Source organism: Octodon degus, unplaced genomic scaffold (assembly GCF_000260255.1).
Source record: "Octodon degus isolate 3935 unplaced genomic scaffold, OctDeg1.0 scaffold00019, whole genome shotgun sequence".
NCBI lineage: Eukaryota > Metazoa > Chordata > Mammalia > Rodentia > Octodontidae > Octodon > Octodon degus.
In genome coordinates, this window is record NW_004524595.1 from 5,174,376 (window position 1) to 5,201,257 (window position 26,882).

The 26,882-nt window shown below is 43.4% G+C and overlaps 1 protein-coding gene across 3 annotated transcripts in view; it reads right to left on the reverse strand.

Moving 5' to 3' along the window:
- Positions 1–26,882, reverse strand: part of Mapre3 (microtubule associated protein RP/EB family member 3) — a 73,264-nt gene that overhangs the window by 9,605 nt on the left and 36,777 nt on the right. The window contains exon 2 of one of the 3 annotated variants that reach the window (XM_023711029.1): positions 10,186–10,236. The exons of the other annotated variants lie outside the window; for them this stretch is intronic. The gene's annotated coding sequence lies outside the window, so the exon portion shown is untranslated. The remainder of the gene's footprint in view (positions 1–10,185; positions 10,237–26,882) is intronic. 3 annotated transcript variants of the gene reach the window in all.

A 26,882-nucleotide genomic window follows, 5' to 3' on the forward strand; every position in this document is an offset into this window, starting at 1 on the left:
GCTGGGGGATTGAACCGCAGTCCTTGTGCTTTGCTAAGCTTGTTCTAAGTAGGTGCTTTAGACCACTGAGCCATCTCATCAGCCCCAATTCCCACGCTTCTGATCAGTCTGAATCTAGGTACAAAGTACAGCTGTGTAGGACTGGAGGGTGTAGCTCACAGCAGCAGAACAATTGCTTCACGTGTGTAAAGCTCTTGGGTTTTGACCCTAGTATCACAAAACACCCCAAAATGTATCGAAAGTAGTAACTGTCTACAGAAGGGAATTGAAGGAAGTTTCTTTTTCAGGATTCAGCAATCATTCATGCTGTCACCCCATGGGGCTTTTAGGGAAGGGATGTGGCTAATACTAACATTAGAGCCTTTGCTACCACTGAAGACTGGCTCAGGTTTGCCCTTAGGTGAGTCTGTGCCCTGCCTGGGACCCATCTTGGCTCAGGACCATGGGTCCATCCAAGACATCCACAGGTCTCTCTGCATGGATCTTCTGTCACACTTGCTGGAACTTCACACAGAAATAAAGCCTTCCCTTTCCTTATCCATTGTCATGTTAGGGAGGATGGATAAGCGTGCCCTTTAAGTTTTCTTGTCCTGGGTTTGGCCCTATACATGGAATTAAACATGACCAGTAGGTGGCACCCAGGTCCTGAGCAAAGACTCCTTCAACTGCTTCCTCATCCCACAACCTTTCCCCAGCTCAATTTAGGCAAGGAAGAGCCCCTAACCTTGATCTGTTCCATAAGAGGAAGCTGGTTTCCACCAAAACCTGGTGTTGTCATAGGAGGGGGTTGAGTGGTGTGATCACTCCTGGCCCAGGTGTCCTCTTAGAGCTGGGCCAGCGGAGTGGCCTGAACATGGGTCCCACTCTAGGATTCTGCAGTGAACTAAATCTTTCCTTAAACCCACATGTTGAACACATCAACTGGTCGAACTTTTGACTGCCTTTTGAATTAGGGGTTGACATGGGTTCAAAGCAAGCCAGCTACATACATTTGCCCAGGTATTTGGTTTGTGTGGACCAGGAAACCAAATTGGTCATTAAACTATTAATGATAACACACCTGCTACTTAGAGCTCTGTGCATATCCTGAGAGAATGGTAGCTAACTACTAGAGGGGCCAGGATGTGTCCCAAGGGCTGCAGTAGCAAATCCCTGTCCCCAAGTTTCTACCTTCATTGTTGGCACACAATGACTTACCAGGACAAAAAGCCTGACTGGGAACCCTCCAGGTTAGCTAAAAATGCTGTTTACAGAGCAGAACAAGATATGGCCCGACAAGAAGCTTGCTCTAACAGGCCTTGAGTCCTGCTACCAAGACTGCAGTCCGACGAAAGAAACTCAAGGGATTTTAATTTGAGGACCTTGTTAAATCACTTCCTATACTAGCACTGTAAGGTTTACTATGCATTTTCTGGCAAGGGAAGAGGAGGCTACTGGTCATCCTGCAGAGTGAAATCTTGAAAAATAGTCATCAATACTGACTGGCAGAATGAATCAAAAAACAAAGCCCAATGGCATTAGCTATAGACAAGGAAACACATTTAATCTAAAAAGAAATTTATGACTAAAAATCAAAAGATGGAGAACAATATTGCATTAATGGGAGCGCAAGCAAGCAGGAGTAACTACAGTATTTCAGTTAAGAGTGGACTTCAACCCAAAACTGATCAGAAGAGGCAAAGAAAGACACTACATATTAGTTAAGGGAAAAATTCAACAGGAATAGATAATAATTGTAAGCACGTGTATTTTTAAAGTGTATGTGCTTACATGTATGAACCTAACTTCACAAAACAAACACTATTCATAAAAGATCACATAAAAATCATCCCCACTGTCAGATCAAACAAAAAAATCAAGAAAAAAAAAACCCTCAGAGTTGAACTACACCTTCAAACAAAAGGACTTACTATCTACAGTGTTTCACCCAACAACAGAATACACATTCTTCTTAGCAGCACAAGAATCTTTCTTCAAAACAAACCACAGGGGCTGGAGAGATGGCTCAGTGGTCTAAAGCACCTACTTGGAACAAGCTTGGCAAAGCACAGGGACCGCGGTTCGATCCCCCAGCACCACATGCCAGCCAGCCCCGCCCCCCGGTGGGCTGAGCTGGCCACACACACACACACACACAATAAATAAATGTAAAAATAAATAAACAAAAAAAAAGTTCAAAACAAACCACATACTAGCCCATAAAACATGTTTAAATATCAAAAATTGAAATTATCTCATGGATATTATTAGACTTCAATATACTAAAATTAGAAATTGAGGGCCAGGGAGATGGCTTGGTAGAATAAGCACTTTCCTGGCAAGTGCAAGGGCCTGAGTTCAATCCCCGGTTCTGCAAAAGAAAAAAAAAAAAAAAAAGGCAGCACTATAAAATTAGGATGAACAATAAATTACAGAAATTATGCAAACATATGGAAATTAAGTTACCCCCTCTTTTCCTTGGGATGTAGTTCAGGCTGGCCTTGAACTCACTATGTACCTAGGGAGGCCTTGAACTCATGGAGAGTCTCCTGACTCAGCCTCCCAAGTATAACAATATACTCTTTTTTTTTTTTCCTTTTTTTGGCAGATCTGGGGATTGAACTCAGGCCCTTGGGCTTGCCAGGCAAGCACTTATTCTACTGAGCTATCTTCCCAGCCCCAACAATATACTCTTGAATAATGAATGGGTCACTGAAGAAATCAAGGAAGAAAAATTTGATTCCTAGAATCAAACAGTAACTGCCACATTAGACTCTATGGGACACAATGAAAGCATCCTAAGGGTGCTCTGAATGCTCATATCTGAAACACAGAGCAAGCCCATGTAACCTAATTATGTATCTTGAGATAGTAGAAAAACAAGACAATCCAAATCTAATTGATTTTTAGACTGGGCGTGGTGGTGTGCACCTGTAACCCCAGCTCTTGGGAGGCCGTAAACAGGTGGATCACTGTAAGTCTAGTCTAGTAGTGAGACCCTGAACACCCTGTGGACCCTTCCCTAAAATTAAAAAGAAAAGATTGTATATAATGACCAAGTAGATTGCATAACAGGGATGTCAGGGTGGTTCTACATTCATGAATTAATAAAACCAGAACAAAAATCACATGACCATCCTAATAGATACAGAAAAAAATTTTGACAAAATAGAAAATCTATTCATGATAAAACCTTGAAAAATAGGTATAAAAGGGCCTTACTGCAATCTTATAAGATTTTTTTATGACAAGTCAATATCTAACATCGTATTAAGTCAGGAAGAAGACAAGGATGTCCATTATGACCACTCCTATTCAATACAGTACTCAAAACATTAGCCAGAGTGTCAGGCAAGAGAAAGAAACACTATAAGGGCTATGTCCAGGAAAGGAAGAAGTCAAATTATCATTATTTGCAGATGACATGATTCTTTCATAGAAGACTCCCAAAATTCCATCAAGACTTAGTAACTACATTTGGCAATGTAGCAGGACATAAAATGAACACACAAAAATCAATACCTTAATGAACTCACCAAGAAAGAAACTGGGATAACAATACATTAAAAATAGCACACAAGAAAATTAAATACTTAGGAATTAACCTAGTCAAAGAATTGAGGGGCCAGGGATATAGCTCAGTAGAATAAGCGCTTCCCTGGCAAGTGCAAGGGCCTGAGTTCAAGCCCCAGTTCCACCAAAATAAATAAATAAATAAATAAATAAATAAATAAATAAATAAAATAAAAAGAATTGAAAGATTCTACAACAAAAATTATAGTATTCTGTAAAAGAACTAAGAGGACACCAGCAAATGGAAAGCTATCCCATGTTCCTGTATAAGCAGGATAGCCACACTTTGAAAACTGATACACAAGCCATCTTAGTTACTTTTCTCAGTGCTGTGTAAATAATCAACACCTGAAATTAAAGAGGAAAAGGTTTACTGTAGCTCACAGTTTGTAGAGGTTTCAGTTCATGGCTGGCCAGGCAGAAGGTTGCAAGTAGCAAGTGATAAGCGACCACAGAATCCTTCTTCCTGTCCCTTATATTCTGCCCAGGATACTCACCCTTAGGGTGGGCAGCGCTCATACCCAGGCAGGGTCTTCTCATTATCACTCCCAGAACTATGCCAAACCAATCAGCAGACTAATTTAGTAATTACATACTCTTGATCCCAGCACCACACACTCTAGATCCAGCAACCTCTGAAATGCCCCACCTATGACCATATGAGGCTTTGAGAGGACATCTAGACACAAGCCATACACAGGCTTAATGTAATCTCAAAATATCAACAACATTTCTCATGGGAACTACAATAAACAATCCTAAAATTTGAACAAGAAGAGATCCAGAACAGCAAAAGCAAAGTAGAAGGCATCACAATCCTGGATTTCAAGTTATGTTGCAAAGCTACAATGATAAAAATAGCATGGTATTGACACAAAAACAGTCATGTGGATGCGGAAAAAAATCCCAGGAATATTCAGTCATCTGATCTTTGACAAAGTGGCCAAAAACATATACATGCCTCTTTAGCAAATGATGTTTGGAAAACTGGCTACACAGATGCAGAAAACTAAAACCAGATACATATCTCTCACCATGCACTAAACTAAAATCAAAATGGATCCAAGATCTAAATATTAAAACAGAAACATACCTGCTGGAAAATAAAAAGAATTTTTTTTTTTTTTTTTTTTGCAGAACCAGGGATTGAACTCAGGCCCTTGTGCTTGCCAAGGAAGCACTTATTCCACTGAGCCATCTCCCCGGCCCCTTGGAAAATAAAAAGAGGTAAAACTCTTGATGTCATAGGAATGGTCAAAGTCTTTCTGAACAGAACCTCAAATGCACAAAAACAAATCAAGAACAAATGGGATTATACAGAGTTCACCAAAAATGTATACACATTTCAGGAGAAGAAAAACAGTATGATGTTTTCTCAACAGATGGTGTTACTCCTTCTATGGGGGACCCTAGAGGAGATCGTGTATCACAGAAAACCTACTACACTGCTGGCCGTTAGAGAAGAAATTGAAAATACACGCACTGCAATCTCATGATCAAGGTTGTCCAAGCAGCTGTTTGCTGTATTAACAAACGTCTGGAAGCTCATGGCCACCACTCGGAGCACCTCTTATAACTGCAGAAGCCAAAGGTAACTGTATTCATCTCATGATGTCTCAATAAATTTAGTATTTTTTTTCAAAGTTTTATTGATAAACAGATAGCAATGAGATAGTTTCAAATCAAATAAGAAGTACAGTTTCAACAAATAATACAGGGGCTGGTGAGATGGCTCAGTGGTCTAAAGCACCTACTTAGAACAAGCTTAGTAAAGCACAGGGACTGCGGTTCAATCCCCCAGCACCACATGCCAGCCAGCCCCGCCCCCTGGTGGGCTGAGCTGGCTACACACACACACACACAAATAAATAAATAAAAAAAAACAAATAATACACTGCATATATTCTTCTTAGTGGTTAATTGCTGTACAAGATGCGGACTTGTGATACTCTTTACAAACACCATTAGAACAAATCATTCTATTCATTAAGAGAATGCAACTATATATCTATCCTAACCACTTTGAATACACAGATACAAAATGGACATTCATCGGCAAATTTAGTATTGAAGTATTCACAATGAGTTTTTCTTTTCCTGACGGTATACACTGGGGTGGGCACACTCTGTATTATGTTAAAATGTTCTGGCACAGTAAAGGAAACAACCAGTGGAGCGAACAGACAACCTATAGAATGGGAAAAAAATCTGCCAGCAAATTGGCCTCAAACAGCAGATGAATATCTAAGAACTCAAAAAAAAAAAAAAAAATTAGGTCCTCCCCCAATAAAAGACCCAATCAAAAAATGGGCAATACTGAAATGAACATATATTTTTTTTAAATTTTATTTATTTATTTTTTTAATTTTTATTTATGTGTGTGTGTGTGTGTGTGTGTGGCCAGCTCAGCCCACCAGGGGGCGGGGCTGGCTGGCATGTGGTGCTGGGGGATTGAACCACGGTCCCTTTGCTTTGCTAAGCTTATTCTAAGTAGGTGCTTCAGACCACTGAGCCATCTCACCAGCCCTGAAATGAACATATATTTCTCAGAAGAAGAAATACAATGGCCAATAAGTACATGAAAAAATGTTCAACATTTCTAGTCGTTAGAGAAATGCAAAATAAAACAACACTGAGATTCCATACTACTCTAGAAAGAAGGACTACAATAAGGATATCAAGAGCTGGGGAGATAGCTTGGGAGTCTAAGCGCCTGCCTGGAAAGCACAAAAACCGGGGTTCAATCCCTGGAACTGTGTGCCATGCAGCCTTGCGCTGAGCTAGCCACCAAAACCTTGTGTGGTGGCACATGCCTGTAATTCCAGTGCTGGGGAGGCTGAGAAAGGAGGATCACTACGAGTCTGAGCTGTGTATGAGACTCTGTAGCAAATAAATAAAGATTTTTAAAAAATCAAATAATAAATACTGGTGAGGCTGCAAGGGTGGGAGTGGGAGGAGGAAATATTCTAACATTGTTGGTGGAAATGTACATTAGTACAACCATTATGGAACTCAGTATAGAGACTCCTGAAAACAACAACAACTAGAAATTCCATGTGATCCAGCTATTCCCCTTGTGGGTATGTTCCCAAGAGAGTTAAAGGCACCATATTATAGTGATGCATACATACCAATATCTATAACAACGTAACTCATAACAACTAAATCTTGGAAGTAGCCTGTGTGTCCATCAACAGATGAATGGATTAAAAAAATGTGGTATTTTTACATGCCGGTGTACTACTCTGCGATACAAAGGATAAACCTGAGTCTTCTATAGGAAAACAGATTCATCTTCAGGCCATATTATTAAGTAAAATAAATCAGAAGCTCAGACACCATAGTTTCTCTTATATGAAAAACCTACGATATAAGTAAGTTAAAGAGCAAGACAGAAAATAGAAAATAGGCAACAGATGTTTTAGGTTTTTTAAAAAAATGCATTTGGTACAAGGTCTCACTGTGCAGCTTGGCCTCAGAGTGATCCTCCTGTTTTTAGACTTCCCGGTGCTGGGATAACAGGCATGCACCACCCACCACACCTGGACTCAGTGGCCGGCTCAGTGCACCAAGGGGCTGGGTGGGCATGGCATGTGGTGCTGAGGACTAAGTCTGGTCCTGCACTTGCCTAAGCAGGCACTTAGTCTGCTGAGCTCTCACCAACCTGAAATAGATTTTGTTTTATAAAAGAGAAGGGGACCAAAGGCTGGAGGGAGGTGGGAGGGGCAGAGAAAGGGATGAAAACAGAACTAAGATGTGCTATGTATGTGTTCCAACTCCCCACAATGAATGTAATCATTATACACTGCAAACAATTACTGATAAAATGTTTTAAAAATAAAAATGGTCAGAAGGGTTTTTAGAGATTATCTCATTTGTTTCCAGACACCTAAGACTTTTTTGTTGTTGCTGTAGTTTTTCTGAGATAGCATCTCACTGTGTAGTTCAAGCTGGCCTTGAATTCACTATGGAGCCCAGGCTGGCCTCAAACTTGCAGTGATCCTCCTGCCTCAGCCTCCCCAGTGCTGGGATTATAGGCAGGTGCTACCGCGCCTGGCTTCATATGTCTTGAGGACAATCTGGGGACCTCAATCTTGTCTGGCTCTCTGGGGATCCACATATTGCAAATTCTGCTCTGTTCTGGCTGGTCCCTGGATAATGCCTCACAGATCCCAGGCTGCTTCTGCCCTGTCTTTGAAAGCCATGTGGCTCTTCTGCTTACACAACAGGCATCTGACATGCATTCAGTCAGCTCCAGTCTGTGGTGTAAGATCCTAGATCTCCAGTCAGACCACTGAAGTTCAAATCCTGGTGCTACAATGTGCTAGCTATTTGATTGTTGGTCTCAGTTTCCTCATCTATATAGAATGGGACAGTGGAAGCTCCTACCTACAGAGCTGTTAGAAAGACTCAAGTGAGCTATGTGTACACAGCCCTGAGCACAGAGCCTGGCAAGCAGAATTTGCTAAGTACTATTGGCATTACTGCACAGATGGTAGAAATCCAAGAGCAGGTATTATAGAAGCAAATGCCTGACACACAGTCAACTTCAGGTCTGAGCATGGAATGCCAGTCCAAGAGGGACAGACTACAGAACTGTGCTCTTCACTGCCCTTTCTGCCTGAGGACAGCCATGTGAGCTTCTCGAAGCTGGGCCTCTCATCATGGTCCCTCCCTCACTCCAGATTTCCCATATATATGCTTTTGGATGCCATCCTACCGGCCAGGAAAACTGGAACAGATGCTGTGGGATCAGAGGAGGGAGAGCTCTAGGGAGCTTGCCAAACTGTTTCTGCTGCTGATGTGGGGCTATGCCCATTGTCACCGAACTACCCCTTCCTGACCTGGTGCAGGTGGGCAGAAGTCACCTGTTGGGAAAAATCTGCAGAATTGCTACCCCCTTCCTCCTGGTTCACACATCCAGGTTGTTCTGGGGTTGCACAGAAGCAGTGTGTGCAGGCAGGGGTGAAGGGTCCTGAGCGGCTGGAAGAGCCCTGTCAGCGGGTCACAAAGCCCTGGCACATCTAGCCAATCATGTTCTTCTCAAGGCTGAGCAAGGACTTGACTCATAGAAAGGCTCCGTCCCTCAAAGCTGAACTTGTCTAGAGATTAGGTAAGTAGGGTGGTTTCAGGGAAAGTTAGGAGTCTAGCATGTGTCTCCTCCAGTAGGTTCAGGGCATGAATGTGGATAGTTAGGGTCACATGGTGTAATAATCCTTCAGGATTTTTTTGAGGTACAGGGGATTGAACCCAGGGCCTCACTCTGAGCTACATTTCTCTCTGAGGTTGCATTTTGTTCCTTCTCGTCATTTTGTGTAGTACTGTCTTCTGACCTTTGTTGTAGATCTTTGCCGTAGTTATAACTTTCACACGTACTGAAGTTCAGGTGGAGCTCTACAGAGTTTGGACTTATCCAGCTGCGTCTGGCTCAGGTCTGGCTGCTGTGCTTAGCTCCTTCCCGCTGCGGACCTGGGCTAGGACTGGGTCTGGGGGTTCCCGGAACTCGGCAGAAATTCCTACTGGGCGGGAGGGGTGGGGGAGGTACGGCGGAGTGGTGGGGGGCAGCCCAAGGGGGTGGGAGAGTGTCTGGCCACGCTGCGCCTGGGCTGGGACTGGTCCCACTGGCGCAGGGTAGCAGGAAGCTCTCCACACACTCACCGGACCTGGGCTAGGACTGGGTCTCTACATTCCTGCCTCTCCTCACTTTTCCTAAATCTTGAGACAAGGTCTTGCTAAGTTGCTCAGGCTGGCTTTGACCTTGCTATCTTCCTCAGCCTCAGCCTCTCCAGTTAGATTACAAGTGTACACCAGTCTGATTGATTTCTCTAAACTCTCTTTTCACAATACTTTCAGGTCATGGAATTCTTCCTCCAGGCCTGAGCATGCTATGGTGCTAGCTACTGAGTCCTGAACAAAATCTGAGTGCTTACATAATGTTCTGGGCAACACTGCCACACCCTTGTAGTTATTGTCCAGGGGACGTGGCCTTACAAGGAGTTCCAGCTAAGTCCAGTGAGGTTGGTCTAACTGACTATAACTCAGAGGGTTAAGAGAATCCCAGGAGTGTAGTAAACAAATCTCCTTCACATTATTAAAATCAATCCCGCTTAGATGGACATTTTTAGGTGGGCAGGTAGAAAGGCAAACCATTCTTTGGGTAGCTTAAAGTTCCTCAAACATCTGCTCGTTTGTTTTTTTGAGACAGGATCTTGCTATGTAGTCCAGACATTTTTTTTTTTTTTTTTTCCGGATCCAGGGATTGAACTCATGCCCTTGCATTTGCTAGGCAAGTGCTTATTCAACTGAGCTATCTCCCCAGCCTCCCCCAGGCCTTTTTTTTTTTTTTTTTTTTCCTGAGACAGGCTTTCATTATGCAGTTCAAGCTGATCTTGACCTCACCTTTTAACCCAGGCTGACCTCAAACTTGCAGTGATCCTTCTGCTTCAGCCTTGTGAATGCTGGGACTACAGGTGTGTGACACCACACCCAGCCAAATACATGCTTTTGGAGCTAACGAATTTCTACAGAGCCACCATAAGATGAAGCCACGGCACCAGACTCCTGAAAGCTGTGGCATGGAGAGAGAAGTTTTAGGGCAGAAAATGAGGCTTGGCTGGAGGCTTTGCCACTTACTGTTGGAGATTCTGATTAATTGGGGAAAGGTCTCCCAGCTTGTTTTCATGCCTGAAGAATGAGGATAATGACATTATTGAGCACCAGGTTATTGGGAGGATAAGAGACACTGTTGGTGTGAACCAAAGGTTTTTCACTACTAGCTGGGAAGCTGAACAACTCTGAGAATCACCAACATATTCAATTCACATTTCCCTTCCCAGCACCCTGAACCAACTCCCACAGCCCCTCTAATCAGGGTCCTGAGTGGGGAGAGCAAGGACAGACCCGGCTTTTATTTCTCTCTTGCCTGACCTTCGTGGCACTTAGGCAGCAAACCAGAAGATACTTCTGGAGCTATGCTGCCCAACTTCAGTTAGTATTGGCACAGGGCCCAGTGGACAATAGCTGCTCAGTACATAATTAATGAAGAGAGAGGTCAAACTAGGGCACGGGGCACAGAAGGCAGGTGGGCTGGGAAAGTGTGGTTTTCTGGTCTTGTTTCTGTGTTGACCATGAGGAGAGTTGCTGGCTGAATGAAGAAAAGGGAGGAAGGCAGACTGCTAGCTGTACTCTGGCCACACGTGACCACATGCAGCATGAAGCCTTGGAATCTGAGCAAGACGCAGAACTCCTCTACTCTGAAGCATTTAACCAGGAGCTGCCACCTTCCTCTCAGCATGGTGTCGGGATGGGTGTCCGGTAGAGCCTGGTGGCATGGAGGGAGCACCTTTCCCTTTGGCCTGTTCTGGGCAGTGGAGAGCCAGCGTATCTGCCCTTGGGCTGAGGACAGAGAGATTATGGAGAAGGGCACACTCAAGTTTCCAGCAGGCATAGTGGCTCTGATGTTTCCTTCATGGCCCTTCATGCTCCAAAGCACATTTGTGTCTCAGGGGACACACACCAGCCATATCACTTTATTTCTTTCTTCTTCTTTTTAAAAATCATTTATTTCTTTGGTACGGGTACACAGCTCAGACTCACAGTGATTCTCTTGTTTCAGCCTCCCCAGTGCTGGGATCACAGGTGTGCATCACCACGCTGGGTTTCAGTGGCCGGCACCATGTGGGGCTGGCACAGCATGTAGTACCTGGGATCAAACCTGAGTCCTTGTGCTTGCCAGGCAGGTGCTTAGACTGCTGAGCTATCTTTCCAGCCCCTCACTTTATTTAACAACCCTGCTCCTTCAGATATCTGGCTGAGAGTTGGGTGGTATGTTCTCACCCTCCTCTGAGATGCCTGGGCCTGTGCATTGGTTAGCTTACTTTCCCCTGGCCATTGGCTCGGTCCTTCTCTGTCCTCATCCTCCAAATCCACCTCCTCAGAATCCTCTCAGTTTTATTTTCTCGTCATTTTGACAGGGCAAAGGCCCCCCTGCATCCTCTTTTCTTTTTTAATCAGAAAGCTTTCCTTAAATAAATAAAAATAAAGCTTTAAAATTAATTTAAAAAAAAAAGAAAGAAAATTTGCCCTAAAGATATCTAGAACAAACTCAGTAAGTTTCAGTGTTGCTTAGTCCTCTGTCTTCTCTCTGGCTCACTGCTATTCTCCATGCCCCCAATATTCTTCTGATCTTTAGGAGCAATATTACCGAAGTAGCCCACCTAGTAAGGGTACCCGTGGGACGGTCCCAGAAGGAGTGCGGCAGGGTTTGGCGTTCTCACCAGGAATGCCACTCTTGTGGTCTGAGCATTCATCTCAAAGAGCCTGAATTATTAATCTACCCTACATAAGAGGAAACTAAAGCTCAGGATTGAAGTGATCTGCCCAAACCCAAGGCAAACTGCTGGGGAGGCTGGAACTGAATCTGGGCCATCTGAACCCAACCCCAGATTCCTTCCACAAAGCACACCATGGCAGGAAGAGCCGTCTGATTTACACAGCTCTGGTGCATGCTGCTGCGCTCTGACTTAGCCCCCGAGCAGTAGGAGGGAGGAAAGCAATTTCAATTTCAGAAGTCTCTTCTTTGTATCTCTCTTTCCAAACTACTGCCATGTTGCCTTAATTTCCATAGCAGGTATTCAGGGACCAGTGACACAACATGTCAAGTGCTGCACGTGGAACCATGGGTCATTTCAAGGCTTGGGTCTTTCTCTTTAAGGAGCCTTTCCTTGACTGAAGATACATAAATATATTTCATAAACCGAAAAGGTATCTTACAAACCAGAATATATATAGTGCTCAATACTGAAAGCATATTTGGGTCTCCAGTACTCCAGCAATGGGCACCAAGGGCTCAGTGGGTAGATGGTCTCTGGAGAAGGTGGCACTTAATTTGGGCCTATAAGGATGACAGGATATCAGAGAGCACAGGATATATGGAGCACGGAAACAAGTTTAGTATTTGAAAAAGTGAGCACAAGACACATGACTAAAGCCTGGAGGAATGTTTGGGCATGCAATCAAAGGGGAGGAGGTGAGAAAGGTAGGTGATGTCTCAAAGCCAAGGGAGAGGCTGTTTAGGAGGACTCTGCCCTGTTTAATGATGCTACCAGATCTTACATGGAGAAATGGCAGTTAGATTGTGCAATAACAAGTGATGAAACCCTGAGTCATCTTGTTGGAATACGGAAACAGAAGCTAGGACCTGCAGACAGTGAGGCAGACTCAGATCATGTGCCCACAGGATTTGAGGATAGAGATCTCTAGTTTGTCACCAGGGCCATTTATGTCTTCTGTAGCATTTTAGGTAGACTAGAGAGTGGCTGTCTGAAGGACAGAGAACATCTCAATTCCTTTGGTTAAATTTTGAAGTGAAACATAGATTGATCACAGGCTTGTGCTCTTTATCTTGTCATCCCTCATCCTCCTTCAGAATCGGAGTCCACCCCAAGTAAATTCTAGATCTGATTTGGGCAGGGAGCTCAGGAGTAAAAACTGATCTTTCCCCAGCTACTGAAAACATCGGCAAGAATGAATACAGGGCCGGCCAAATGGCTCAGCAGACTGGAGCGCCTGCTTAGGCAGAGCGCAGTGGCTGGGGTTCAGTCCCAGCATGCTGTGCTGGCCCTGCCCCTGGGGGCATGCTGAGACAGTGATGGAGACTGGGTGTGATGGCGTGCACCTGTAATCCCAGCACTTGGGAGGCTGAAAACAGGAGAATCACTACGAGTCCAATCTATGTAGTGAGACCCTGTGCTACACACACACACACACACACACACACACACACACGAATAGAAAGAATGGTGGGAAATGTTAATAAAGTCTTAACTAAACTGAATTATTTGAAAAACTGTGTTTTAAATATTAACTTATCTTTCCATTTAATTGTGGCTAATCAGTCCCTTTGGCCTTTAGGTTTTTTTTTGGAAATTACTGAATTAAGACAGGGAAGAACACACAAAATTGGTCACCAAGGACCTGGCGAATGCAGAGCCTCTGATGCACGCAAGCACACATGCACTCATCATTACATGCACAGCGTATGCTTGCAACCCACAGTCTGCATGCCAGGTGCTGTGCATGGCCTGGACAGAGGAAAGGGACCCAGCCTGGGCCCTCCAGGGATCTAAAGACAAGCGAAATGAATAACCAAAGAGCAACATACTGCACTGCAAGCCCTACACACTGCTGGAGCTGCTCCAGTTCTGGGACTGGAAAGGCTTCAAAGGGAAGCACAGTTTGAACTGAGTCAAGAGGAAAGGGAAGCGTGCAAGGAGGAGGGAGAGACCTGCAAAGGTTCATCCCAGAATCCACGCTGTGGGCAGACATGGCGAAAAAGGCAGACAAAAGCTGCATCACCAGGAGCTCTACACCATGGCCAAGGACGTATTTTATTCCAAGGGAAATTCACCAGAGGATTTTTTCCTCACGCATAGAGTACAATTGTAACAATACAAAAACGGTAGCAACACTATAGCCATGATCACAACATAATTCCCAAATCAAAATTATAACTCAATGAATTACTATACTTACAAACTGCATTCAATTTATAATTTGTCTGAAGATTTATTTTATATATTTTTTATGTATTTAGTACAGGGTGTACAGGGTCTCACTACACAGATAGGGACTTGTAGACTTGTAGTGATGCTTCCTGTTTTCAGCCTCCCAAGTGCTGGGATTGGGGCTGGGGAGACAGCTCAGTAGAATAAGCGCAGGGTTCTGAGTTCAATCCCCGGTCCCCCCCCAACAACAACAACAAAAAAGCCTCTCAAGTGCTGGGATTACAGGCTTTCACCACCACGCCCAGTCTCAGTCACTGTCTCAGTGGGGTGGGCCGGCATGGCATGCAGGGGATCAAACCCCCGGCCCCTACATTTGCCTAAGCAGGCACTTTAATCTGCTGAGCTATCTGGCCGGCCCCTACATTATCTTTTTTCAAGTTAATAGAAACAACTATATTTGGTACTGGCAACTGAACTCAGAACCTCACACTTGCTAGTTAGGTGCTCTGCCACTGAGCTATACTCCTGGAGAAAAAAGTCTTTATTAAGTAACTTTTAATTTCAGAAAAATAACACTCTTCTACTTCTCTTTATACCAGATATATTAGTGCTTTGGCCATCTTAAGTTAAAGGCCCCCCCCTTTGTTAAAGGCCCTTTTTAAACTTCATTCAAATTGAATAAATAATCCCTATGACTTCCCTACATATACATAATAAAATAGTAAAATTAGCAAATACTAAACTATATCGATAATTTATCATTCTTAGTTTGTGATATATGTCGATTCCTTGGCTTATTTTTTTATTGCACATTCATGTCTGATTTATTTCACTTATGATTATGGCCTCAAGAGCTGCCCATTTAGCAATAAATGTCTCAATTTTATTTTTCTTTATGGCTGAGTAGTACTCCATTGTATTAAAAAACCAAAAATCTACTTTATCCATTCCTCTGTTGATGGACATTTTAGTTGCTTCCAAGTTATAGCTACTTCAACTTGTGCCAATATAAATATGGGTGTGCAGATAATTCTGTGATATGATGCTTTTCATTCTTCTGAGAAGATACCCTAAGGGGAATACCTGGGTCAAATGGGAACTCCACCTATACATTTCAAGAAATGCCCACACTGATTTCTGCAGTGGTTGCACAAGCCTAGTGTCTTTTTCTTTTCTTTCTTTTTTCCCTTTGAATGGTTTATTTCCCTTTCACAGTATCTATTATACATTTCTTGTTTCATTTACTCTTTCAGGTTCTTACACTAAGGAGACAATACAATTTTCACATATTAGGGGCTGGGGAGATAGCTCAGTAGAGTAAGTGCTTGCCTGGCAAGTGCAGGGTCCTGAGTTCAGTCCCCAGTACCATAAGAAAAAAAAAATTTTTTTTTCACACATTCAGGTCCGATTTATTTCACTTACAGAGTACGTCTACAGTTGCTATAAAAGCTTCAAATTTATCTTTCTTTGTACCTGAGTAATATTCCATTGTGTAAAAATACCACATCTTCTTTATCCATTCCTCAGTTGATGGGCATTTGGGTTGTTTCCAAGATTTAACTTTGACAAACTGTGCAGCAGTAAACACGGGTACATATGTATTGCTTTGGTATGATGTTTTCAGTTCTGGGAAAATATCCAGGAGAGGAATAACTGGGTTTAATAGAACCCCTAATCCTATTTTTTATTTTTGTTTGTTTTTTGTTGTTTTTGTTCTTGGTGGAACCAGGGATTGAACTCAGGCCCTCGCGCTTGCCAGGCAAGCACTTATTCTACTGAGCCATCTCCCTGGCCCCTCTAATCCTATCTTTTAAAGGAATTTCCACACTGTCCTTGGCTTATTAGCTGCAGTGTGTAATGCAAAAAGACACAAAATATATGCTTGGTGAACATCCATTCATAAATATGATGGCAAAATGGCAGTTAAAGATTGAGGCTTAATACTGATATTTAACTATCCTACAAGCAATTAGTGTTACATCATAATATGCCATCAAGGCAATTATTTTATGCTGAAATAATCAAAATAAAAACTTATTTGTAAACTTTTATATGAAATGTAACTCTTTGAGTAGAAATAAAAAATAAAATTTGTCTACCATTGAATACACACAGGATTTTTTTTCTTTTTGGTACCAGGGATCAAACTCAGGACCTTATGCTTGCCAGGCAGGTGCTTACGCTGCTGAGCTGTCTCCCCAGCCCACATATAGGATTTCAATTTTTCATTATACTGAGAAAAAAAGCTCCTTTGTGTTGGGAAAATAATGCTTCAAAAATAATTAGTAGAAAAATCCACCATTATAATGTTTTGTCCTTTCAATGTCATATATTATCTTTTTCAGTAAATACTAAAAAGAATTCCAAAAGCTGCTGCATAAAGCAACAAAAAATCTGGTTTTCTATAAACTTTATTTTGAAATACTTTTATATTTATAATTACAAAATAGAGCAAAGACTTTCTGTATATTCTCATTCAGCTGGCCCCAGGAACATATAAGAATTATAAAAGTCAGAAAATTGACGTTGGTACATTGTTAATTAAACTTCAGACCTTATATTTCCTTAGTCTGGCTATAAACTTTTGCTTTTTTCCTCCCCACCTCCCCCTATGGGCTTCAATTCTTGCTTCAGATCTTTTCTGTGTCCTGAGGACCCATTTCCCCTTCTCCTCCTCTTTCTCACATTGCTATATTCCAGTGTTTCTCTGCTATTCACCAATCTGCCATCTTCCTGGAGGCCCATAGTACAGACTTGACCTACAGCCTCAAAGAAACTCCCAGAGTTACCGCTTTATAGCATGCTTATGACTCCTGCCCTGGGCAAAGATCCGTTCTCCATCACACTGTAATTTTGTTATTTTGTAAATGTTACATAAATTGAGATAGGGTCTTACAACATAACTTAGGCTGACCTTGAACTACTAGGTAGCCCAGGCTGGCATCAAACTCCCAATGATCCTCCTGTCTCAGCCTCCCAAGTACTGGGATTATAAGCATGTACCATCAAGCCTAGCCAGTTTGTATATGCAATTTTTTGATCTAATGTCTATGAAATTTTATCACCTGGACAGATTCCCCTAATCAATGTTACATGCAATACAGAATTCACTGATGCTGATACATTTTGTTATTCTTCTTTGCATCATCTAGCAGCTATTGGATTGTTTTTTCATGGGCCCATTTTTAAGGACTCTTTTCTTTTCACGATTGCTAACCACAATCCTGTCTTCCATATCTGATGCTCTGTCCTCACATGGGTCATTCTACTGCATGCACTTCCAATGGAATTTTTAATCTTATGGGTATCTGTCTGAATCTGTTTCATGGGTTCAGTTTCTTTCCCATGTTGACTGTTCCTGATTTGTACCATTTTCCTAAGCTCTTCTTCTTCTTCTTCTTTTTTAAATGTATTTTAGTACAGGGACTATAGGGTCTCACTACACAGACTGGACTTGTAGTGATCCACCTGTTTTCAGCCTCCCAAGTGCTGGGATTACAGGTGTGTGCCACCACACCCAGTCTCAGTCACTGTCTCAGTGCGCCTTGGGGGGTAGCGCTGGCACGGCACACCAGGATTGAACCCCAGTTCCTGCACCTGTCTAATCAGGCACTTTAGTCCACTGAGCTATTATGGCTGGCCCTGCTCTTCTTTTTTAAATTTTTATATTTTATTTTTATTTGCATTTGCTCTATAGTCAACCAGGTCTTTCACTATGGTCACTATCTTTGTAGTTATTTAAGAAATTATTTCTGATTTGATTTTTTTCAGAGCCTCATTCATCTGCTTTGTTACTTCTACTGTTACCACTCCAGAGGCCAGCAGGGTGCCTCTCAGATTGTTCCACCTCATTGCCCCCTGGGTTTGTCTTTGGTGAGCTGGAAGTCTGGGGTTGTGTCTTGCCTAAGTGTCTTCTTGTTTTGGGTTTTTTCTTTAGTATAATGCCTGGGTTGATGCTTATAAATTGTTTATGATAAGTAGTTTTATTGCTAGTATTTAGAACCCTTAGGGAATGATTACTTCTCAGAGGAGTCTTTCAGGTGAAGCTGGCTTTTAGGTTTTTGAGTCTTCTGGAAGATTATTGGGGATGAGAAACTGCTATCTATTTGGCCTGGCCCCTGATTCTTTGGCATTGGCCTATAGTATTTTTTATGACCCTTAGGCAGTCTCCATCTTGACATACCAGGAAGAACAGCTGATTAGAACAATTATGTCACCTTGGCTAAGTAGTACAATCAGCAGTCATAATAGCATCAAATACAGCCTAGAAAATGACAAATTGTGGTAACTATTCATTTGCTACCTTTAATTGTACAAATTATATTGTTATAGCAAAATCTAAAGCAAAGCAGAAAATTGAATACAGTAAATATGCTCTCAAATGGTGATTTTTACCCTTAGGGAGAAAATTTTAAAGGGGTTAAGGGAAAAAAGAAATAGAAGGAGGAAGAGATTACAAGCAAGGCTGGAGGACAGGAAGATTGTGCAAACTTTGGAAAACTGGGGGGAGAAGTCAGGAGGGAAATAAAGGAGAAATAAAAGCATGAGCAAAAGAACTAGAAACAATGTTCACATTCATATTAAAAACAAGAACAATCACCAACAACGAAAAATCCCAAGGAATGAAAAAATAAAAAATAAAATTTAAAAAAGCCCACTGCTGACACTGGTAGATGAATTGGGGAGACAGAGCTCAGACCTATGTTGCTTAATCCCAGGAAACCAGCTGAATATTTACGGTGTGGTAGTGGATAATCTCAGCAAGCCTGCACCTTTAGTTCCACTGAAATTCGGGCTGGCTCCTGGCTGTGAGGCTAGACCCCAGTTTGTTCAGCCTGTAATGCTCTATGTGCCTCCTGCCAGCTTGGACTCGGCTCCTCGACCTCCTGTTCACTTGAACTCAGTTCTGCCTCATGCTGCTTCTGGGAGTATAAAATAGAGGCAGCCTATGGTAGCTCAGAGGTCCGAGCTCAGCTGGCCCTTGTCCAAGATGGAAATGGCCCTCTCCTGAACCCGGATACCTCCCCAGCCACTGCAGTCTGCTGTGTCCACTGCTTTTTTCCACTGGTGTGTGTCTTGGGTCATCATGTATCTTTAGGTTCAAGCCACCCTTCCCGAGTAGTAAGTCAGGGCTCAAGGAGAAAGCACTGCTTGCTGCCTCTTTCTCTTTGTTTAAATCTGGTTTTTACTCCCCCTATGGGCTTCAATTCTTGCTTCAGATCTTTTCTGTGTCCTGAGGACCCATTTCCCCTTCTCCTCCTCTTTCTCACATTGCTATATTCCAGTGTTTCTCTGCTATTCACCAATCTGCCATCTTCCTGGAGGCCCATAGTACAGACTTGACCTACAGCCTCAAAGAAACTCCCAGAGTTACCGCTTTATAGCATGCTTATGACTCCTGCCCTGGGCAAAGATCCGTTCTCCATCACACTGTAATTTTGTTATTTTGTAAATGTTACATAAATTGAGTCACATCCAGGTGCAGTGGTACGTGTCTGTAATCTCAGCACTAGGTAGGCTGAATCAGGAGGATAATTACAAGTTTGAGGTCAGCCTGGGTACACAGTGAATTCAAGGCCAGCCTGAAATACACAGCAAGACCTTGGCTCAAAAAACAAAAGAATGGAGTCAAATAAAGCTTTTCAGTTTCCAGCTTTTCTTCTCTTTAGTACAATGCCTTTAACTTCTATCCACATTGTTGTATGGATTAATAGTTGTTTTTATTGCTGAGTGACAGTATTTCAAAAAAATGATAAATATATGGATGTACCACAGTTTATCCATTCACCCATGGAAGGATATCTGCATTGTTTCTCATTTTTGGTGATTATAAAAAAACCCCTGTGGAACCCCTGTCTTCTCCTGTTTTGTCCATGAGTAGAAGGCTATGGGAGATACCTTTCTGTTTCTGGAACCTGCAAACCTGGGTAAGGTGTGTAGGTAAAAGACGCAGCACTTAGTTGGGGATATATATTCCACTCCAGGCATGACTTTGTGGATTGGCTACTCCCAGAATTGTAGGTGGGGCTCAATTTAAATCTAAGTCTGTAACCTTCCAGAATAGACGCTTGCTTCTTACGTGTCTTTACACTATAACACAAATTTGTGATCTTATCTTTCTAGATGGTATAGTTTCACCAAGATAATTTAGAATTATAGTGCCCAGTTCAAGGAAACCTTATTATGAACAAAACTGTTTGAGGGGCACATGTTAGGAAACAGAATTTCAACCATCTATTTGTAGGATTTTTTTTTTTTTGGACCAGGGATTGAACTCTGGACCTTTGCTTGAAGGCAGGTGCTTAAGCTACTGAGCTATCTCCCCAGCTCTATTTGTATGATTTTTGATGTTGAATTCATCAAGTTTCAGGATCGCTTGAATTTCTGCATGAACTCTCTTAAACCAGAACTAAAGAAGGGCTAAAAGTCAGAAGCATGACAGGAAAAGGACTCGGGTACCGTGAACAAGTCCTTATGAGATCCTGACCCTCCCAGTCAAAAGCCCTGATGGAGTGGGGAAGGAGGCCACAAGGTGCATGTGGCTTAGTGGTGAAACACTAGCCCAGCAGCCATTAGGCCCCGTTCATTTCCCAGTGCCACGAGGCAAAGACTACTGACAACAACAATGGCTACAGATTTGCTCGGAACTCCGGAGCCATCAACAGAACAGAATGGGTTCTTTAGCAGAACCAAATACAGTACTTTTTAGATCTTCAGTACCTCCTAAGGCTGTACATTTCACACATATAGTTTGCGATCTTCAGTGTTCTTTTAGATAAAAATAGTCAATATTGCTTTGCTTTCTTGCAAGAATCAACAGTAATCTCGACTGTTCTGCCCCACCCCACCCTATCACTGAGGCCCTCTACTTCTCATCAGCCTTTAGCCCCAACTTGGACAGCCTCTATTGTTCTCTTACTCTAGTCCTGCTCTGCTGGTGGATGGCCTATGGTCTGCTCTGAGGATGAGGCCGCTCTGTGGCTCATTACAGCCATCTTCTGTTTTCTTTCAAAAATGACAGGTTTTCGGTTTTGTCTGGGTCAAGTTTGTCCTGCTGATCGTGACGCATCTCAGGTGAATGCTCAGTTCTGTCAGACTACGAGCCAGTCATACTTTTCCCAAGTAAACTATTCTTAAGAAATAAGAAGAATCTTGTCTATTTTGAGTAGTAGACTTCCAACTTTTCTGAAATCATCACACTTAAATTGTAACTGAGTGGAAAGTTCTTGAGAGTCTAAATAAAAACAGGTCTTTTGTGAGTTAAATTAGCCCTTCCACAACCTGTCCCTCTGGACTTACCCGATTATCAGAAATCTATCTATTTCTTTTTTTGAGCCAGGGTATCAATATATAGTCAGGTTGGCCTCAAACACAGCAATCCTGCCTCAGCCTCCTGAGTGCTGGGATTACAGCTGAGTCTCTACCTATTACTACATGCATGGCATAGACAAACCTCTGCTGTAAAGGACTCAGCACCATGAAGAAGGAAACTAGAATATATTGGCCCCAAATTATCTTTTTGGCAAAAATTGTTTTTAACTAATGGTAATAAAGAAAACTGAGAAGAAGCTCTATCCCTCTGCTTTTCTGCCTTAGGAGGGTATAAATGCCCCTTTACTGTGACAGCTCTTACCAGGCCAGGTACAATAGAGGAATCTGCACATGAACTTTTACTCCAGGGTTTCCTCCTTCGATTTTACCTTCCCACATTTCTTACCTTTGAAAGGTTAAACCATCCCAAGATTGTTCTGTGCCATGGCATTTTTCTATAAATTTCTATTTCTTTGGTGAAGATTCTACATAAGTCAGAGTCCTAGGCTGCTGCTGGGCATCAGGCGTCTCCTGCATGGTATACGCTATGTGGATAAGTAATACTTGTTTCCTCTTGCCAGTCTGTCTTTTGGTACAGGGGTCCATCCCAAGTATGATTTTTTTGGTATTTTAGGTCTACAGGGTCTGCAGGGTCTCACTACATAAGTCGGATTCATAGTGATCTGCCTGTGTTCAGCCTCCCAAGAGCTGGGATTACAGGCGTGTGCCACCACACCCAGTCTCAATCACCATCTCAGCGTGCCCTGGGGGCGGGGCTGGCACCGGCACAGCATGCTGGGGGTTGAACCTGGCTGCTGTGTCTGTCTAAGCACGCACTTTAATTCGCTGAGCTATTTGATGAAAAGTTTTATCTCCTCCCTGATAAGATCTTTACAGCACACTAAGTACTGCAGAACCAGCATAACCAATAGGCACAGAACAATGTAAAGGTATATTCTAAAATTATAATTATTGTCTGATGGAAGAGTTGTAGAAGATTTTAATTTTCTTTTTCAGGCTTATCTAGAGTTTCTAAATTTTCTACAATGAACATACTTAGGTGACATATATTACTTTTATGAGGAAAATCAATAAAATATGTATTTTTATAAACCAAACAAAGATTAAGAGAATTAATGACAGAAGGCTTATGGTCAGGCAACCAGAAGTCCTTGAAAACAGTTGCCAAAATAACTACGTTAAGTCTTTTGTTGTTTTTGTTTAGGTGGTTCAAAGTTCCCAGCTAATTCTCTAGTTTTAAGAGGTCCCCAGTGATTTCTAACCAGGGCCACTGAGGTCCCCCTCTAGCAGACGGGCACCACCAGCAAGGATGGTCCCAGAGCCCCGCACACAGCTGGATGTGGCCTGTTGAACGTACCTTCCCTCACCCTCCCTCACACAGCCCAGGGTCTCTGAATCACAGCGGCTCCTTCTGAGCCCGCTCCCTCCTTGCTGCAAGCCTGGCTGACCATTTCCTCCTGTTTCTCATGTCTTGCTCTCTCCCAAGGTTCTTGGCAGAAGCAAGCAAGATAACCTATCTGAAAGTACTTCATACTTATCAGAGTGTAACAGTAAGTTATTTTTCTTGTAACTTATCTTTTCTTGGCTTTCTTCCCTATTTTTGAATCTTTTACTCTTCTCTATTTCCCTGGCTCCTTTTCCTACCTCCTCCTTCTTCACCTGATGGTGCTACAAGCGGCCTTACCCCCCTGTTGCCTGGCTTGACCCTGCTCTCAGGCCTCTCTCCCTTGCTCAGAGTGAGGTCTCTGAGCCAGGCCAGGCGAGTCAACCCCTAAGGACCTTTTGTAACACTTGTTTTGCAGTACTTGTCTGGTAAAGGCTTGAGTGATGCCCCTGAAATTTATTTTACTTTTTTTCTTCTGAGGCAGGGTCTCACTATGCTATTCATACTGGCATAGAACTCACAGCAATCCTCCTGCCTCAGCCTTCTGAGTGCTGGGATTACAGGCATGTGCCACCACATCCTACTTGTTTTGTTATTTGGAGAAGGCACAATACTAACATAAGCACATACATTTATTTGTAAAACTGATCATGCCTATAACTAAGGGGAAGTCTGCTACCTGCATCTTAAAAATTCAGGTCTTTTTTTAAATTTAAATTAAGGTCTTATGAAATCTATTCCCTCCCCAGTACTGGAGATTGAACCCAGGGCTTTCACCTTGAGCTACTCACTCAGTCACTAAATTGCCCAACCTGCTCAAACCAGTGATCCTCTTGCCTCATCCTCCCCGGGTGCTGGGATTTCAGGTGTGTGCTACTACACCCAGCATTTAGGAAATAATTTTTAGGAACCCACACCTGAGAATTGGCAGAAAGCTGCATATTTTGGAAAAATTGTTTCTTCCAAACTGCAGTTTAAAAATATTGAGGGGCCGGGGAGATGGCTCAGTGGAATAAGCGCTTCCCTGGCAAGTGCAAGGGCCTGAGTTCAACCCTCGGTACTGAAAAAAAAAAAAAAAAAAATTGAGACATATATTCAGAATTAAAATAGCAATATTAATAATGATAATGTGGAAATGAAATATTATGGGGTGAAATTTTAGAAATGATACATATTTTAAATCTGTGTGATCCACTGAAATGCTTCATCAGCGAGGATCCATGAACTGCTACATGGACTTCTGGCCAAGTGCCAGGACAGCACTGGTTTTTCTCCTCCAACCCATTCCTTCCATTTCCACTGACATCATCCTTGTGCATTTTGTGAGTGGAAGATACTCTTGTATCCAGTCTCTTTTCTCTTAATTTTGATCCTCATTGCAAGGATAAAGACCAAATTTCTTGGTCTGTATTCATAATCTATCTTTTTTTTCTTTCTTTCAACAAGGTCTCACCATGTAGTTCAGGCTGTATTTGAATTCATGATGTACTCCAGGGTGGTCTTGAGCTCACAGTGATCCTCCTGCCCCAGCCTCAGGAGTGTTGGGATTACAGGTAAGCATCCCCAAGCCTGGCTCCTAATTTCCTTCTACTTCCTGTTCCCTAACCTTTTCTCAGACAGCTCCAGGCCCTAGAGCATCAGCTCAGCCTGTCCTCCCGCCTGCCTGCTACTCTATTTTTTTATTTTCATTTTTTTTGTATTTAGCACAGAATCTACAGGGTCTCACTACATAGATCGGACTTGTAGTGATCTGCCTGTGTTCAGCCTCCCAAGAGCTGGGATTACAGGCGCACGCCACCACACCCAGTCTCAATTGCTGTCTGAGCGCAGAACCTCAGCCACTTTAGGGCTAAGCTGATCCCTCCCTTCCATGAGTACCAGCTGATAGTGAATAGGCTCTCAAGTTGCTGTGACAGGTTATGGTGAGAGGCTGAGCCACTCAAAAGATACAGATGAGATTCTGTGCTTGTATTGTAAAAAATGAATAGAAGGAAGAGAGTTGGCAAAAGACACAATGATAGCCAGGTGTGGTGGTGAATGCCTAGAATCCTAGCACCCTGGGAGGTTGAAGCAGGAAAAAAACAAGTTTGAACCTACTCTGGGCAGTGTAGTGATTTAGTGGGGGGCAGGGGAGTGAGGGGCTGGAGATGTAGTTCCTTGCGAAAGCCTTTGGTTCAATCCCAATCCCTGGCACGGGGGGGGGGGGGGAATATGACTTGCAATACAGTGTAGAAAATACAAAAAGATTTTAAACCAGCAGGAGCTCAATGTGCACTGCCATTGTGATGGGGCTGTTGAGAGGCCACACAGCTGCCTGGGGGAGAGAAGCTCACCTGTACAGGCCTCCTAAGCGCTACCACGCATCTGGGCTGGGCGCTCCGCACCTAACCTTCATGATGCTGTGAGCTACGGCTGCGATCAAGGCGTCATTAGCCCCACTGTTCAGGCTTCACATTCACTCCTTCAGTGATGACTGGTGGGTTAACTAATAAGCAGCCAATTGTAACACTCAGCTGAACTGAATCAGCGTGGTGCTGGGCGTGGAGGGCCCACCTGAGGACCGCTGCCAACAGCATGGAGGCAGAACTGGAGGGGAAGATGGCGTGTTGGTGATTCTCCTGGAGAGGCATGTCCCGCTGGTTTTCCTGAACTCAGCTGTTCTTGTCTGAGGAGCTCAGGGCCTCACGGTCACTGAGGATGGCTGTGGTTCTTTTTAGGGAAGCTCTGGTGTCCAGTGCAGATCCTCAGCCTGCTGCTCAGATTCTTCATCCTGCTGGCACAGGCTTTCTAGCTTTCACCACTGGCCTCAGCCTTCCCAGGACAGATATTTGCTACAGACTTGCATGAGACAGTGTCGTGGGCTCTGGGCCTCCAGCTGGACTTATGCAGGACACTGCTGTGGGATCCAGGCCCTCAGCTGGATGCTTTAGCTCTCTAATGTGTGGACAGATCCCCTGCACTCTTTCGCATTTGACTCTTTGAGTGAAGATTATGAAATAAATCCTGTAAGTTATGTGTCCTGTATTAAATCTTTTCACTTGCAAGCCCTGACTACAGCAACAACCATACAAGTAATCCTGATTCTCTCCACTGCCCCCAGCACCATCCCCATGACTGGCACCTGCCCTCCTGCCCAGTCACCCCCCAACTCCCTCCTCCCACTCCAAAGGCCGTGCCAGGCTGAGGCCCGCCTTGGAGCCTCTGCTCACGCTGTCTGAAATGCCTGCCCCATGCGCAGCTCAACAGCTTGGCTGCTACAGCAGAGGACTGCAGACCCGACACATCTGTGAAATGCTACTGGTTCCTTGCCACTGATCTTCAACTGCAAAATGCTCATCTCACGGCCGGCTGCCCTGGGAAGTCCTCCCTGACATATGCTCCTTTCCTCTGGGCTGGGTTAGATTAGACTCTAGGTCCTTCTGTAACACTGTAGGTATTCCTCTAACAGGTAGCACTTTCTGTATCCATTTCTCCCGCTTCACTAGGAGCTTCCTGAGGGCTGTGACTCAGTTTCTGTGTGTCTACTATCTAGTGTGGTCCTACCACATAAGGTCTCAGATACTAGAATAATTGAACTGAGACTCAATGAGCTTAGGTGCCTCACTCAAGGTAATGAAGCAAGAAGCAAGAAGTTTGAAATCAGATATCTGGCTATAAAGTCCTTTCATCGTGAGGATGATGAGGAAGATGCTAATATTGCTCCCTCTGGGCTTGTGAGAGACACTGAATTCAGCCCCAGGCAACAGACTTTTAGAATAGCATTCATGATCAGGATCATGGTCAGAAGAAGAGAGACCACAACAGCGAACAGAACAGAGGTACTGCAATGCAGGTTGTGTAAGCACATGCTCGTGAAATTGAGTGCTTAACTTAGAGAAAGAAGAGAAATTCAGAGTGACACAAGAACTGCCTTTAGAGACCCAGAGCCCAGGCCCGTCGAGTGAGTGAGATGACCCGGGGACTCGTGGGATCCTGAATAGGCTCAGAGCACAAGCCCGGCGAGTGAGTGAGGAGACAACACGAGGCCCAAGGCCCGTGGGATCCTGAATAGACGAGGAGCGTAGGCCCGGTGTGTGAGTGAGATGACCTGGGGCCCGCGGATCCTCTTT